The 10,005-nt window shown below is 43.6% G+C and overlaps 1 pseudogene; it reads left to right on the forward strand.

Annotated features, from left to right (window-relative positions):
- Positions 1-2,045: 2,045 nt before the first annotated feature.
- LOC111171327 (Y-box-binding protein 3-like) lies at positions 2,046-3,152 on the forward strand (annotated as a pseudogene).
- Positions 3,153-10,005: the final 6,853 nt, after the last annotated feature.

Below are 10,005 nucleotides of genomic sequence, written 5' to 3' on the forward strand. Positions count from 1 at the left end.
TACAGCACTTTCACTGCACTTACCAATCATCTGGTTTAGTCAAATGCACTAACGGCATTATTAAGACTCAGTTGGCAAAATTTGTAGAGGCCCTCAAATTACCTTGGCCAAAAGTATTGCCATTGGTCCTTCTGAATCTCAGAACCACCCCTTTTCGAACTCACAAACTCTCACCCTCTGAGAGTCACAGGATAGTCACTGGACTCCTGCTTCTTTTGAGCCACAACTGATAAAAGGAGAGATATTCTGATATTTCAAAGGCCTAATTGCTTCTATTATAAATAACCATGTTTTGATAGAGCAATCTTTTCACAGTGTGCTTTCAGGAGAGGAAGGTACTAAGCATCACACCTTGCAACCTGGACATTTCATCTATTGGAAAAGACACTTCCAGAAGGAATCTCTTCAACCTTGCTAGGAAAGGCCCCTATCAGGTACTGCTAACAAACCCTTGTGCCACCAAGCTCCAGGGGATAGCCCCTTGAACTCACGTGACACACCTAAAGAAAGCACCAATCCTGAATGGACCTGCACATCATCTGGTGATATGAAAGTAGAGGTTTTCTGAAATTGAAGCAGACAATATCTGATAAGACAGCTTTCCCAAGATATCCAGATTAGGCCTCTTGGAACTTTGTCTGCCAAACCCCTGATGGTGGCATAATGCTTCAGATGATCTCCTATGTGTATGATCTTGATAACACGAACTTTAGATAAAACGTGCCTAACAGTTCTCCCTCCTGCCACTCCTTGTTACTCTAATGTGACTTCAATAGGTTTCCAAACTGTGCACTTTCACTCTAACATGGGATAGTACACCAAGGAACGGTCCTTCCTGACACTTAGGGACAAAAATCTGCTGAAACAGGAAAATCGGACCATTGATCAGTGATGTTTTCAGAGAAAGATCTTGATCAAAGGGGAGGAGTATAAAAATTAATAAAGAGAAACTTCGTATTAAAATAGAGTCGGGAGGCTAGAAGGGTGAGCTCTCACACCCTATGACGACAACAGAGCCCAGCAGGAAACATAAAGACTTCCTCTTCTTGCCTGGCAAGAGCTCGGCCAATGAGAGACTGTCATGACTCAGCCAAAGAAAAGCCACCACACTTCCAACTCTCAGCCTCCAATGGACAATTTGTTTACTATAGTCTTCCTAACTTCCTCTTCCTCTCTTTGAAAGAGTTATCCTCTCCCTGTTGGGGGGATTTCCACTTGGCTCACCATGGTTGCAGACCCTGAATTGCAATTCTTTGTTGATCCGGAATAAACCCATTTTTGTTGGGGCAATACCTGACAGTCTATTTGTTTTAGGTCAACGCAATCTTAACACTAGTCTGGATAAACCTGCGTGACTTTAGTGTCCTCTCAGTACGAGCATTCTAGCCCTGGCAGCCTTCCTTTGCTCCCCTGCCAGAAAACAAAAGCAAAACAAACAAACAAACACCACAGCAGGCTACTTTGACTGGGTCTTAACATCATGCGGTTGTCATTTTGCCTCAAGTTACACAAAATGCCTCATCCATATAGAGGGCACACCAGGGGTTGGAAGAGGACCACGGTTTTTTGAGAAAATATGGAGAGAGTGCCCTTAGGAGGCTGTGAATCTCCCCAACCAAGGAAGAGGGATGGAAGTTGGGTCCTCTCCTCACATCCACTCAAGCAAGTAAGAGGGTGTTCAAGACCACTCCCTAGAGCTTCAAGTGTGCCTCCTCTCAACCAGAAACCACGAGGTACTGTGATGTGCTTGCAGGAGCATGGGGAGGAGTGCATTTGCCCCGCCCCCCAGCTCAGAGGCCACTCTAGGAAGGCCATGCCCCCCCACAGTGAAACATCACCATGGTAGCCATTGTTTGGTCTGCGTCCCCTAGCCCCAGGAGAACCCACAGGCCTCTTCAAGAGTCTCAGAGTGAAGCCAGAGAACCCTTGGCCCTGACCCACAACCCTCTTGGAGAGGGTCCTGCCTCCAGCCCCTCCCCCACCTTCCAGCCACAGAGGGCCAAATTCCCTCAGATTCTCTGAGAAAGGAGAGCAAGGAGGGCCTCATGAGTGAGGCTGGAGAGGCCTCCCTCACTGAGGTGGCTTCTTCAGTCTCCCCTCAAGCATCACAGGAACACCTGGCATCCTTGGGAGGTGGAGATCTGCCCCGAGCCCTAGGTGCTGGCAACCTCAGCGGGGATGCGATCCCCAAGACCACCGTGGTGGGCGCCATGGGAAAGGTGCCCAAGAAAGTCATCGCTAAGAGGGTGCAAGGCTCTGTCAAGTGGTTGAACGTGAAGAATGGGTACGGTTTCATCAGCAGGCATGATACCCAGGAAGGTGTGTTCGTTCACCGGATGGCCATCCCCCGGAACAACCCTCGCAAGTTCGAACGCGGCGTGGGCGAAGGCGAGACTATCGAGTTCCACGTGGTGCAGGGTGAGCGGGGCACCGAGGCCGCTAATGTGAGCGGGCGCCCCAGTGGAGGGAAGCCGCTATGCTGCCCACAGCCCCCGCTCCCGCCGGGGATTCTCTATCCACGGCCAAGCGCCGCCACCACGCAGTCCGAAGGGCGCTGAGCACGACGTTGCCAAAGGCGAGGGCAGCGGGGAAGGCTTCACCGCATCCCAGGGCCTGAGGCGCTGTTGGCCTGGCCACCCCAAAGGCCAAAGGCCTTGGCGCTTCCCGCCCTGCCGCAGGGCCCCAACCGTGACCCGCTGCCCATCGATCCTGGCTACCACCAGCGGCCCACGGCCCGACCTCCTGCCAGGGTCCGCGCAGAACACAAGTCCCGAGGGCGAGCCGTGACGGCATCGGAGCCCCAGCCACCTGCTGCGACGCCCTAGGGGCTGAGGCACCACTCTTGGTCCAATAACCTCACCAGGCATCTCTGCGGAGCTGGAGGCGGAGCACAGGGAGAGCGGGCACGACGCCTGCGGCGATCTGCAACAGAGGCCTCCTCCAAGCTATGGATCCTGCCGCCCCAATAACCCGCGCCGCCGCCCACAGCAGGCGCCTGGCGTCCAGGGCCAGGATCTGGAGGGAAGAGCGGGCAAGATCAAGAAGAACCCTACTGAAACACCTGCCTTTGTTGCTGTGGACTAGAAAGCAGCGCCCCTGAGGAGGAGAACCCCCTGGTCGTGGATGCCCCCTCTGCCATCCGGGCCGAGTAATAGCTCGGCTCCCTCCCCTGGAACTCCCTGGCCTGGGCTGCAGGTGATGTCCGCTTCAAGAGATAATGCCCTTTTGTTGCAACGCAGTCCAGACATCCACAGTGACTGTTAGATTTGTGCCCTGAGAAAACTACATGCCCCTTCCCCAGGGTTTGAGGAAGGATAAATTACAAGACCTATGTATTTCTAAATTCCCTCATACCATCTGCCTTGGTAGTTTCTGTACACACACACACACACACACACACACACACACACACACCTCTGAATCTATTATTTTTAAAGATTTGACCAGGACCACAGCTATTATTCTGCATCCCCAGGTGAATGAGTTGAAGTAATTTTAAAAACAATTTTAAAAAAATTTTAACACAAAAATGAAGATTATCTGATATTGAAGATGTTCTGACATTGCTGTTGTGATATTACTCACCTGAGTGGTCATTTTCTCAATAAAACATTTCATGTTGCTTTTATATGATATCACTGTTGTCTGAAATTTTTTAAAGCCTACTAGCCCATAATTGTATTGAGACTGTCCTTTCAATCTTTTTTTAGAATGAGTTTTAGCAAAGATCTTACATATTGTTCTCTTTACAGGTCATGAATTTAAGACTAATTCTGGACTCACAAGTTGAAGGTCTTGGGGTATTCTAAATGATAAGAATACCTGAAGAAAGAAGTATCCCCATCTCTTTTATTTTCATCCTCTTCCCCTGCCCTGGAATTTGAGCAATAAATCAGGAGGGTGGGCCCAACTACCCACACTTACTGCCTAGGTAATACTCTATGAGGCAAAACGCAAAAAACTGAGCACATCACCATGACACGTAAGAAATGTGGTTCTCTGGAAACAGAATTTGTCTCTCTGTGTGGCTTTTTTTTTTCTTTTAATGGATTCAATCTAACACCCTTTAAGTATACAAAAGAAATTTGGCATGAGGGGCTTGGGGGGGTGGAAATGAGAGATGCTGGTCAAGGGGTATGAACTTTCAGTTTAAGTTGAGAAAGTTCTGGGGAACTAATGTACAGCATGAAGACTATCGTTAACAATACTGTATTGTATACTTGAAAGTTGCTATGAGAGTAGAGCATTAATGTTCTCACCATGACAAAAACAACAAAATTCTAATTATGTGAGGTGAAAGATGTGTTAATTAACCTTATTGTAGGTAACATTTTACAATATATACCTGTATAAAATTATCACACTATACATCTTAAACTTACACTATGTTATATGTCAGTTATATCTCAATAAATCTGGGGAAAAATGAAGGAAAAAAAGAATAAATAAATTAGTTAATTAAAAAAAGAAAAGAAAGTGAGCGTGGAAGCAGGTATAATTTTTGTGGTGCATACCTCTGGAGCTGAAGAAAAACATGTAGTCTATAGTTTTCATCTGTGCTTCCTGGTTGAGTTCATCCAGGGGGCCTGTGGAGGATTTCTGGAAGGCTTAGCAGGTGTGTTTCAGCCCATTTCAGGCCTTTCCCATCAAACAGAGAGGCTCTGACTGGGAATGTCATCCCCATACTCGTCTTTATTTGAACATATGTGGGGGTTCACGGATGGGAGGCAGGAGTTGGGTTTGGGGGTGGGGTGGGGAAAACGAGCAATCAATAAATTGGAAACCAACAGGGGTCTTTAAAGCCTCACTTTACAGATTAAGGAAATTGGAATATAAGTAGCAGGATCAAAATACTTTTCCCATTTAAATGTTGAGGCATTTTACACCACATTATAGGCTAGCATAAGGTATTTGGAGAGTCAGTATTCAATCATTCGTTATGGCTAAATATCCTCAATCAATTAAAGTAGAAACAGCAGAGATTCCTCATTCAGAGAATATTTGAGTGCCCACTTGTGCCCGACACTGTCAGGCACTAGGAGTTGCATCATGATGAAGAAGATGGTCCTTTCTCTCAAGGAGCCCACGGCCTAGTGGAGAGTGAGACAAAACTGGCAATGGCTACACAATGGAGTGAGTGCTCTGGTGGAGTTAGCACAGGATGTGAGAGGAAACACAGGTGACCTAGATGGTGACAGGGTTAGTTCCAGGCTAAAGGAACCACTACTTGGACACTTGAATATAAAATTATATCTAGCAATCACCACAGAGCTCAGATTTGATAAAGTCATGTCACCATACAGCTAGAAGTTGTTCCTCCAGACTCCTAGCCCAGTGCACTTCCCACTATACCAGCTGACTTCTTCAGAGACTAGCAGAGTGCACCAAAAATCGCTAAGCATAAGAATTTATACTGACGCACAGCACCAAGAGAGAATGGGGGAAGATTTGAAATGAGACTAAACCTGCTATTATTAGGAAATAACGCAGATCTCTCCAGGGTGCCATTTTATGCCAAAATAACAGGCATGGATATGGTGAGGGAAAATGTCTTCTGTATATACAAGGTTGGGTTCATAGGCTTCTCCCTGCTGTGTGAGGTATATGCATCAGGAGACACTGGATTGGTCAGCCTGGCCATGGAGCCTTCACTTTGGGAGAATGGAGGCCATCAAGACCCAACTAAGGGATCTTGAATTATCTCTGTTCACAAGGGTGCCTGACAGGATCCATTAAGTGGAGTTGACCTGGTGATTGCTGGCTGGGGGTGGAACGGGGGAGAACTGAAAGATACAGAGGCTGGTCACAGAAGTACATATCTGGGGGTGAGTATATTTAACTGACAGCAGGAACTTTCTGCTGTTTCCCAGCTGCTCCAGGATTTAGGCTTACTTAAGGCAACTCCAACAGCCCAACAGGAGCCAAAGTGTATCACCTAAGACACAACAGAGAGATGCCTGGGCTGTCTCCATAAAACTGATTAAAAACAAAAAACAAAAACAATAGCAGAAAGAAACCTATCCTTTGTGCTAATCCTCTTTCCTCTCTTTCACTCCCACTTCATGTACCAGATATTACTTGGTTTTCTTGACTGAAAAATGTGAACTTAGCAGTTATCTTTGTTTGGGTCATTGAAAGGTGACATGTCCCATCCTAAAGCCTTCAATAATAGCACACTTCCTTAGATATCTTTGATTGGGAGACCAAGTTCCAGAGAATTTGGGTAGGAATGCATGAGAGCATCGTCTCAGAACCCCCAGTGTCCTATTTCAATTGAATGTGAAGCCAAGGGGATGCGATATCTCACCTTCCTAAGAGTAAGGTGGGTCACGAATCTGAAGCAGAAACCCCAGCAAGAATACTCCTCCTTCTTGTGACTTGCAGTATCAAGACAATGGCACTTCTGAATCACTTCATGGATCCCCTTGATGTGGGAAGGGCACGCAGTCACAGGTGCCAGTTTGGATTTCCTTTTTCTCTTCTGTATTTGGAGCTATCTGCTCCCATGCTATTCCTGACTGGTTGGCTAGGTTCTGCTATTGTTTTTAATTGAAATATATTATTTACAGTATTATGTTCGTTTCAGTTCCACATCATAATGAATCAATATTTTTGCAGATTATACTCCATTATAGGTTATTAAAAGATAATGGCTATAATTTCCTTTGCTATACAGCATATCCCGTTGCTTATCTATTTTAGACGTAGTACTTTTTCTCTGGTAATCCCATACCCCTAATTTGTCCCTTTCCCCTTCCTCTCACCTTTGGTCACCACAGGTTTTCTTTCTATATCTGTGTGTCTGTTTCAGTTTTGCACATACATCCGTTTGTACTGTTTTTCCGATTGCCCATGTAAGTGATTTACAGTACCTGTCTTTCTCTGTCTGATATTTCACTAAGCATAATATACTCTAGGTCCATCTATATTGCTGCAAATCGCAGTATTTCATACTTTTTTATGTCTGAGTAATATTCTGTTAAGTAGATTTAGATACCTAGATAAGACGCATACCTCATTTTCCCCCCTTTTTAATTTTTTGTTTGTTTATTTAAAGGTCAGTTTTCAAAAGTTTCATACACTGATTTCATGTAATCCCACAATAACCCTTTTTTCCCCTTTACCCCTACATTGCCCCTCCCATCTGCCCTCTCCCCACTGGTAACCACAAATTGGTTATCTATATCTGTAAGTCTGCTTCATTTTTGTTTTATTCACTAGTTTGCTGTAGTTTTTAGATTCCACATAGAACTTATATCATACAATATTTGTCTTTGTCTGACTTATTCCACTTAGCATAGTGCCCTCCAAGTCCATCCTTGTTGCTGCAAATGGCAAACTTTCATTCATTTTTATGGCTGCGTAGTATTGCATTGTGTGTGTGTGTGTCTGTGTGTCTGTGTGTGTGTGTGTGTGTATGCATCATCTCCTTTATTAATCCATCTGTTGATGGACACTTAGGTGGCTTGCATACCTTGGCAATTGTAAATAAAGCTGCTATGAGCATTGGGGTGTCTCTATCTTTTTGAATTACTGTTTTTGTTTTGCTAAGATATATATATCCTGGAGTAGAATTGCTGGGTCACACAGTAGTTCTATTTTTAGTTTCTTTTTTTTTTTAACATCTTTATTGGGGTATAATTGCTTTACAATGGTGTGTTAGTTTCTGCTTTATAACAAAGTGAATCAGTTATACATATACATATGTTCCCATATGTCTTCCCTCTTGCGTCTCCCTCCCTCCCACTCTCCCTATCCCACCCCTCCAGGCTGTCACAAAGCACCGAGCTAATATCCCTGTGCCATGCGGCTGCTTCCCACTAGCTATCTACCTTACTATGTTTGTTAGTGTGTATATGTCCATGACTCTCTCTCGCCCTGTCAAAGCTCACCCTTCCCCCTCCCCATATCCTCAAGTCCGTTCTCCAGTAGGTCTGCGTCTTTATTCCTGTCTTACCCCTAGGCTCTTCATGACATTTCTTTTCTTAAATTCCACACATATGTGTTAGCATACGGTATTTGTCTCTCTCTTTCTGACTTACTTCACTCTGTATGACAGACTCTAGGTCTATCCATCTCATTACAAATAGCTCAATTTCGTTTCTTTTTAAGGCTAATATTCCATTGTATATATGTGCCACATCTTCTTTATCCATTCATCCGATGATGGGCACTTAGGTTGTTTCCATCTCCGGGCTATTGTAAATAGAGCTGCAATGAACATTTTGGTACATGACTCTTTTTGAATTTTGGTTTTCTCAGCGTATATGCCCAGTAGTGGGATTGCTGGGTCATATGGTAATTCTATTTGTAGTTTTTTAAGGAACCTCCATACTGTTCTCCATAGTGGCTGAACCAATTCACATTCCCACCAGCAGTGCAAGAGTGTTCCCTTTTCTCCACACCCTCTCCAGCATTTATTGTTTCTAGATGTTTTGATGATGGCCATTCTGACTGGTGTGAGATGATATCTCATTGTAGTTTTGATTTGCATTTCTCTAATGATTAATGATGTTGAGCATTCTTTCATGTGTTTGTTGGTAGTCTGTATATCTTCTTTGGAAAAATGTCTACTTAGGTCTTCTGCCCATTTTTGGATTGGGTTGTTTTTTTTTTTTGTTATTGAGCTGCATGAGCTACTTGTAAATTTTGGAGACTAATCTTTTGTCAGTTGCTTCATTTGCAAATATTTTCTCCCATTCTGAGGGTGACCTTTTGGTCTTGTTTATAGTTTTCTTTGCTGTTCAAAAGCTTTGAAGTTTCATTAGGTCCCATTTGTTTATTTTTGTTTTTATTTCCATTTCTCTAGGAGGTGGGTCAAAAAGGATCTTGCTGTGATTTATGTCATAGAGTGTTCTGCCTATGTTTTCCTCTAAGAGTTTGATAGTTTCTGCCCTTACATATAGGTGTGTAATCTATTTTGAGCTTATTTTTCTGTATGGTGTTAGGGAGTGATCTAATCTCATACTTATACATGTACCTGTCCAGTTTTCCCAGCACCACTTATTGAAGAGACAGTCCTTTCTCCACTGTACATTCCTGCCTCCTTTATCAAAGATAAGGTGACCATATGTGCGTGGGTTTATCTCTGGGCTTTCTATCCTGTTCCATTGATCTATATTTCTGTTTTTGTGCCAGTACCATACTGTCTTGAATACAGTAGCTTTCTAGTATAGTCTGAAGTCAGGGAGCCTGATTCCTCCAGCTCTGTTTTTCATTCTCAAGATTGCTTTGGCTATTCGGGGTCTTTTGTGTTTCCATACAAATTGTGAAACTTTTTCTTCTAGTTCTTTGAAAAATGCCAGTGGTAGTTTGATAGGGATTGCATTGAATCAGTAGATTGCTTTGAGTAGTAGAGTCATTTTCTCAATGTTGATTCTTCCAATCCAAGAACATGGTATATCTCTCCATCTATTTGTATCATCTTTAATTTCTTTCTTCAGTGTCATAATTTTCTGCATAAAGGTCATTTGTCTCCTTAGGTAGGTTTATTCCTAGATATTGTATTCTATTTGTTGCAATGGTAAATGGGTGTGTTCTCTCGATATCACTTTCATATTTTTCATCATAAGTGTATAGGCATGCCAGAGATTTCTGTTCATAATTTTGTATCCTGCTACTTTACCAAATACATTGATTAGCTCTAGCAGTTTTCTGGTAGCATCTTTAGGATTCTCTATGTATAGTATCATGTCATCTGCAAAGAGTGACAGCTTTACTACTTCTTTTCTGATTTGGACTCTTTTTCTTTCCTTTTCTTCTCTGATTGCTGTGGCTAAAACTTCCCAAATTATGTTGAGTAAGAGTGGTGAGAGTGGGCAACCTTTTCTAGTTCCTGATCTTAGTGGAAATGCTTTCAGTTTTTCACCATTGAGGACGATGTTGGCTGTGGGTTTGTCATATATGGCCTTTATTATGTTCAGGAAAGTTCCCTCTATGCCTACTTTCTGCAGGTTTTTATCCTAAATGGGTGTTGAATTTTCTTGAAAGCTTTTTCTCCATCTA

This window comes from Delphinapterus leucas, chromosome X (genome assembly GCF_059928025.1).
Source record: "Delphinapterus leucas isolate spDelLeu-1000000601 "Yukka" chromosome X, BTC_Dleu_Yukka2, whole genome shotgun sequence".
Lineage (NCBI taxonomy): Eukaryota > Metazoa > Chordata > Mammalia > Artiodactyla > Monodontidae > Delphinapterus > Delphinapterus leucas.